Raw genomic sequence first — 8,025 nt, forward strand, 5'->3', positions numbered from 1 at the left:
CTGGCCCATGAGCGAAAGGAAGCTATTTGTCAATTGCCAGTTCCTAAGAATCGCAAGGAGTTGCGGGGTTTTTTGGGGGCAGCCGGTTTCTGTCGAATCTGGATTCCCAATTTCGCCATTCTGGCCAAACCATTATATGAAGCCACCAAAGGGGCGGATAAGGAACCATTGAAGTGGGAGAAAGGGGAACAACAAAGTTTCACCAATTTGAAGCTCGCTTTAACTCAAGCACCTACTCTTGCCTTGCCTGACTTGGAGAAACCTTTTCAACTTTTTGTCGACACGAAACAAAACATGGCAGTTGGTGTGCTCACGCAGAGGATGGGGACATGGTTTCGCCCCGTCGCGTACCTGTCTAAGCAGTTGGACAATGTTGCGAAAGGATGGCCCACCTGTTTGAAGGCAGTTGCGGGGGCAGCCCTTCTCACGCACGAGGCCAATAAGTTGACCTTTGGCCATGACTTGGAAATTCATACTCCACATACTTTACGTGCTGTGTTGGACAATAAGGGACACCTTTGGCTTACTAACCCCCGAATGTTAAAATATCAAGCTATGCTTACTCATAACCCTTCAATTCGCCTGGTGCATTCTAATGTATTGAATCCGGCCACCCTGCTTCCGGAACCTGACTCGCAGGCGTCCCATGATTGCCTGCAGACGATTGAGGAGACTTTCTCGAGTCGCCCGGACTTGAAAGATGTGCCCCTTGTTAATCCGGACTACACGCTTTACACTGATGGTTCAAGTTTTCTTCATGATGGTGTTCGGAAGGCTGGATATGCCGTCGTGACACTGGAGGATGTTTGGGAGGCTCAACCACTGCCCCCTGGCACTAGTGCCCAATTGGCTGAACTACACGCCTTAACGAGGGCCCTTGAAATGTCCTATGATTTGCGGGTCAACATCTATACGGACTCTAAGTATGCTTTTCTAACTGTCCAAGTTCATGGGGCCCTTTATAAAGAGCGGGGAATGTTAACAGCAGGTGGCAAGGATATAAAATATGGATCTCACATTCTGCGGCTCCTAGACAGTGTATGGGCTCCCCGAGAAGTTGCAATAATGCATTGTAGAGGTCATCAGAAAGGGGTTTCTGATATTGATCGTGGTAATAATAAGGCTGATCGCACCGCCCGCTCTGTTGCTCTTGCATTTTTGCTATCTCAGACTCTTTGTCCCTTGTGGCCGCCTCCGACCACGACATCCCCGTCGTATACTCCAGTGGAAGTGACTCAGGCTAAATCGTTAGAGGCCTCCTTGGTTGACGGTTGGTTTATCCTGCCGGATGATCGTGTTTTTGTTCCCCAACAGTTGGCGTGGACGTTGCTTCTTCCTTGCATCAACAACTACATTTGGGGAAGTCTGCCTTAGCACAAGCCTTGCTCCGAGAGGTGTATATTGATAAGGTCCACAGTTTGGCAACTAATGTGGTTCTTCGGTGTTCTACTTGTGCTGCCAACAATCCTCGGCAGGGACCCTCTTTGCCCCAGGGCCACCAACCTAAGGGCTGTTATCCCTTTGAGTCCCTCATGATCGATTTTACAGACATGCCACGATCAGGGCCTTATACTGCTATGTTAGTTATTGTTTGTACCTATACCGGCTGGCCTGAGGCTATTCCCACTAGAACGAAAAAGGCGGCTGAGGTTACGAAGGCCTTACTTCAAGTTGTAATTCCACGTTATGGCCTTCCAACACGCATCTCATCTGATAATGGCCCTGAATTTATTCACCAGGCAACTCAGAAGATTTCTCGTATGTTAGGTATCAACTGGAGATTGCACTGTAGCTTCCATCCGTCTTCTGGAGGCTTTGTTGAAAGGTTTAATCGAACCATTAAGGATAAGGTAGCTAAAATTTGTCAAGAGACTCATCTTAAGTGGCCGGATGCCCTCAACATGGCCCTTCTTGCTGTTCGTTGTGCACCTCGTAAGACCCTCAATGTTTCCCCTTTTGAACTTTTATATGGCAGAATCCCGAATCTGGTTGCTCCTACAGGCCTTCATTTGACGACTCCTCAGTTGGGTGATACTCTCAAATGGAAACAATTGCAAGCCCTTAATGCCATGGTCCGCCGTTTGCAGACGTATGTGTTGTCTTGTCGTCCCCATGTTATTGTCACTCCAGTTCATAATATTAAACCTGGCCAAGAGGTGTGGGTCAAACATTGGAAACAGGAGCCTTTGGCCCCTAAGTGGAAAGGACCGTATACTGTTGTTATGTCTTCTCCCCTTGCTGTTAAGGTTGCTGAGGTCAAGTCGTGGATCCACTGGACACGCGTGAAATTGGCTGCTCCTGGTTCCTGGTCCGTCACCGCTGATCCGGCACATCCCTTGAAGTTGGCTTTTCGTAAGGCTCCCTCTCGCCCGGCTCGTCTTCGCCCCGCAGTTGACATCTCCCCTGTGGGTATCACTCCGGAAGCTGATACTTGCACGGGCCACTACAATCTTCGTTCCGGTGCTCGCTCCGGTGACAAACATGGACTCCGCTTCTAGATTACGGGACACTGCACGCATTAGGCGTTACCTTGTGCCTTCTGTATGGCTTATGACAGTACTTCTTTTCTTATGCATTGTTATTAATACTATGTATCTTTTTAAGGTTTTCTATTTTGATCGGCACCCAGGGTTGTCCCCTATCTCTGATCCGGTCAACCTTACTGGTTGGGATGACTCCTTTTCGCCAGGGGGGAATGGGGTCCCGGTGGATGGCCATGGGCCCTTTCCTCCTTGCTCCCAATGCTTTCTGTATCTCCCTAATTCTATTCACTTTACATATAGTCAAATGCGGATCCCAGACTGCCAAATGGAGGAAGGCCTCTCCCCGTGTGAACACAAGGGGCGGCGGTTTTGGCGTTGTAGGCTGCCCTTGAATGGGACCCTCTGGGATTCTTGGGATGGTTACAATTCTACCGTTATGTGCCATGTGCTTGACATCCCTTGGACTCCGAAACGGTCCCCACGGAGGGCGCGTTCAGTAAGTTTCACCTCCTCGGTGTCCGCTGTGTCATCACCCTTGACCCTTGCTTGGGACCGTAATTCGTATTTTTTGGACGTACAAAATATATCCCGTATAGTGAATAAGACGGATTGCTGGATTTGTATGCATGTTCCTCCACATGCAAAAGGGGGACTTATAATACATGCCATCCCATTTAATAAAACCATCTGGCTCCAGAACAATTGGAACTGGTTTCGGGGTAGAGCAGGTATTTTGCAAAGTGATGATGTTCCTGCTCCCGTTCTGGCTGTTGCCAGCAGAATCCAAGAGGAGGCAGCATTCTGTTGGGAATTTACTAATACTACCGGGACTGCTTCGCTGGCGGTGGGAAAATACCCCAACTGTAGGACCACATTTGTACTGACTCCCATTATGTATAGAAACAACACCTATCTCAATGGCACATACACTGAATACCTCCATAACTTTACTGAGTTTGCCTGCACCAACCAGCTAACTGGTGGCTGCTCAATAAGTATAGGCTGTCCGAACTACCAAACATCCCGGGAGTTGGCTAAAGTCCGGACTTCCTTTCCCCTTTGTAATATTATAAGGGCCATGGTCCGACAGGTCACTGCGGAGCAGAATCACACAATAAATATAATAGGTGATTTTTGGATGTTGTGTGGGAGGAGGGCATACCAACGTATCCCGCCATGGTGGTCTGGTCGTTGTACTCTAGGACACGTTGCCCCGTCTGTTATAATATCTGACAGCCGTCCAAAGGGCCGGCTAAGGAATCGTAGAGATACAGATGTTCAACAGCCCATTAATTACTATCTTGAAACCCAACTTTCGCGAGCTGCTCTTCCCCCTTTGGGGGTGGCCATGAATTACAGGGATCTACATGCTTTGTCAAATTGGACTACTGTTTTGTTTAATGATACTATCAAGGCTTTGAAAATGATTAATGTGGAAATTGCACAAATCAGGGAAGTTGTTTTGCAGAACAGGTATGCTTTGGATATTATTTTAGCTGCAAAGGGGGGAGTCTGTGCTTTGATTCATTCTCATTGCTGTGTGTACATCACGGACTACAAGGTTAATATTTCCGCTACTGTGCACCACATGGAAACTGTGGTTGCTGAGAACCCTATTGATACTACTGTATTACAGTCCCCTTGGGATTGGCTATGGTCTTGGCTTCCTGATTTTGGGTGGGTGAAGCGTATTATACCCATTGCTTTTTCTATCATCATTGCTTTGGTGGGTTGCTGTTGCTGCATACAGTGTATCCCAGGTCTCTTAACTTTGTTCAGGCCCCGGTTCAGACTGAAGAAACGCCCCCCCTCAACTACTGTGTTGTATGCTTGGGATGTGGAAAGTGACTCTCCCTATGTTGAAGTTTCACGTGATTGGTCTAATTGAATCTTCAAAAGGGGGGAATGAGACGGGAATGGCCGAGTGATCCCTAAATCCATAAGTTGTTCTCCCTTTAATAGGTTACCTGTACTTTTTACCTATCTCTTGATATACAATTGCCTTATATTTTATATACCTTATGATTAGCCGCTTTGTAACCTCAATATAAAAGAGGAACTAAAGGTACCAGCTGTACCGGAACATTTCTGAAACTTACAAGAAATGGAACATAACAGGAAGCCATGTGGGTGGTGTATGATATTTGCTCAACCGTTACCATGTTAGGATATTAGGTGCTTTTTGCTACACGCAATGTATTGTTTGACATGAAACTATATTTTCTGTAATTTTCCATAGTTACTTCTGCTTTTTGAATTAAGGTCTATAAGAACACCTGCTCGGGCGTATCCCGGGCAGTCCAGATTTTGCTGGTTGAACGCACTGGGCTCTGATGCATCATTAAAGTCTGTTTCTCTCACCTTCCTGGTCTCGAGTCTTTCTATTGGTAACATGTGGCAGTGACTGGACACTTGGACTTTGCTGCTACAATACAATGTTTCTAGATGAATGGAAACAAGATAGATCTTGTTTGATTACCTCTATACTAAGCTCATGCTGTTTTCAGAAACCCACTATTCTAAAATAATTGGCAACCAGTAATAAAAGATACAAATTAGCCCCCCAAAAAGGACCATGTTACTGATATGACTCATGGATCCATTCTTTTAAGCAAATCTGTTTGCTTAAAGCTACCATAGCTTTTCTAGCAACATTATGACTCGGCCAAACAACATTGTCAGGCTCCCTGGATGAAATCCAGCAGAAACTACTTAGTTCAACCTGGCATATTTAGAGCAACTTTACATACTAAAAAGAAGTCACATGATTTCCCTAAATCAACATGAAAGTACATTTCCTTTTTATAATGATTGCTATTTAAGGCTAGTTTTTCTCCATTTTATGTCTGCATTCTGAGGGTGTTACAGTGGTTGGTTGCCCCCATTCAGACCGGTTCTATTGAACCGGTAATAAAACTGACAGGAGGCTCCGCCCACCAACCTGGATGTCATAATAGGTGATCTACACATGCAGAGAAGCTTCTGCACATGTGCAGAAGCTCAACGCATGCACAATCCCATTGCGAACCGGTAATAAAGTTAAGTAGAACTGGTGTGTTACCTTGCTGTGTCAGTATATATAACAAAGTAGATGATACCATCAAGAGAGTAAAAGAATTGAAATAGAAATAGGCTAGCCCCACAGCAAGAAGAATTGATGGCAGATTGACCAAAACAGTCATGGAATGGCTCTCAATTGATAAAAAGTGTCCACAAAAGAGATCTAAAACAAGATGGATTGAAGACATCAGCAAGTATTGCAAGCTCAATTGGCAAAAGAGAGCTCAGGACTATATTGGTTGGGAAATGTGGAAGAGGCCTTCATCCTGCAGTGGAGCGGCAATGGCTAAAATGATGATTTCATATATATTTATAAAAACGATTTGATAATTTTCCAATAATACATGATATGTCAACATTTGTCTTTTCTTTTCCATGATACGTTTCTTGAGCGTATCCATAAAAGTGTTTACAGACACAACCTTATATCTATTCTGTATTCTCAATAGGGCATATCTACTAAAATGCTCTTTAAAATCCACGTTAATTTTAAATTCATCACACCCTAACTATCATGGCATCCAAATTTCAGGTCATGACCTTCTAATTGTAAAAATCTCTAGTTTCTCATCAACACTCTTTCACCCAGACCAAACAACGAGCAGCAAAATACAATTTCAAATCCAATAAAAGCCAGTCTATATCTTCCAGTTTCATCTTGTTAAACTTTATATTTATCTTATGCTTTTTTCCCCCTTGCTATATAAAGTTAGAGATATCTTTTTGCCATTATTTGAATGATACATCAATTGTATCATTTATAAAACAGATACTGTCTGAAACGAAAACATAATTCTTAGCACAATATTCATAAAGATTCTTTGTCAGAGTTTGTTGCAGAAATTAAATCCACAAAGCACACACAGGCAGACTGATGCAGTTATATTATTTACATAACTTCTTTATATATATAATAATACATGAAGTAAATTTACAATACCGATAGCAGATATCTTCCATCAGAGCAGTTACAAGCAAAACACAAGGAGAGTACAGTAGTCAGACAAGTTTACAGCTTCAGAGTTTAGAGCTTAATACAGAGCTATGCCCAGGCTCCTTCCAGTTCCAGTTTCAATTCAGCAGTCAGTTCCCATTGTCTGACATAGTTGCTATGCCTATTCATTGATTGACCTTGTTACCATGTCTCCATTCAGTCCCCTTTGGCTGATCTATTCCAGTATATTCATACTCTGACATTCTTCCAAATAACGATAATTTTAATTTCTTCCATCTTAATTTGTCCTTTTTAAATTCATACCAGGTCAGGAAATTCAAACCCAATAACCTAATTCTACTTTACTGTAAAGCTATATTAGTAGAATCTTGGAAGTCTGAAAATAAATTATCCTGTTGACACTTTTACAACTCAATAACTTAGGGACAGTCCCTTCCACCCTCTATGCATCTGTGGTCTACCTTAGCTCTTATCTAACTATTCCCTAGGCAACAACTCTTTGTCTGGTCTCCCAACGACTTACCTACTTACCTACATCACCCTTCTTCTCAGATTCATCTGCCTCTCTCAAGTTCTCAGGGAAAACTGGTTGTGGGCTGTGAGATTGAAATGTAGTTGTGTCATTCCCATCTTCTGTCAGTAACTCCCAAAATGGCACAAGGCATCCCGTAACTCAGCTGTGGCTAAAGACGTGGTTGTCACTCCTTCATTGTGAATCTGATTGTCTCCCTCACCCCCAGTCCCCAAAACCTACATGTGTGATGTGGAGGTACCTTGGTTATTTCCAAGCCCACTGTTTGGTTTCTTCCATCTCCCCCAATTTGATATTCCTAGGGTGTTATCTATCCCATAGAAAAACTCCTCCTTCTCATCTTGGCCAGCGCTTAAGTCCTGGAAGGTTAGTAGTTACCAAGAATGGGGTTTATTTGGGTATTGGTTGTGAAAGCAGTGCACCAATTGTAGTATACGTACAGTGGCAACATCCACTGCTGCCTCCCATGGCTTCTCAGATTCTAGGTAACTTGCCGGTGTCCCAAGTATTCAGGTCATTTTTTTAAAAAAAATGTTCTTTTAATAGCATAATATTTAAAACATGAACTTTGTTCATTCACAGAAGACTAAATAAATGCAAGTGTAGTTTGACTTAAAATATACACCATATTCATAAATAATAGTGTTAACAAAATTACTCAAATAAGGTAAACCTTTAACAAGAATGGTTGGAAACATTACTATATATAGCGTTCAAAAATATTATAATTAATAAATGAGTTGTTTCATGTAAACACATAGATAAATAATGCCTCTTTACTTTCCTTATCCAGTATTTGAGATATTTCCTTTGCATTACATACCATCCAGCTTAGTTATCAGATTCTCAAAAGAATCTTTTTCAGGGATGTCAAGGGGAGGAGTAGGGAAGTCATCTTCCTCTGCCTTTATTACATTTACATTAATCTCGTTTCAGATTGTTTTAGCCAATGCCTAAATTCTACAAACTCTCAAAGTGGTAAGAATTCAACTGAA

This window comes from Ahaetulla prasina, chromosome 4, assembly GCF_028640845.1.
Source record: "Ahaetulla prasina isolate Xishuangbanna chromosome 4, ASM2864084v1, whole genome shotgun sequence".
Classification (NCBI taxonomy): domain Eukaryota; kingdom Metazoa; phylum Chordata; class Lepidosauria; order Squamata; family Colubridae; genus Ahaetulla; species Ahaetulla prasina.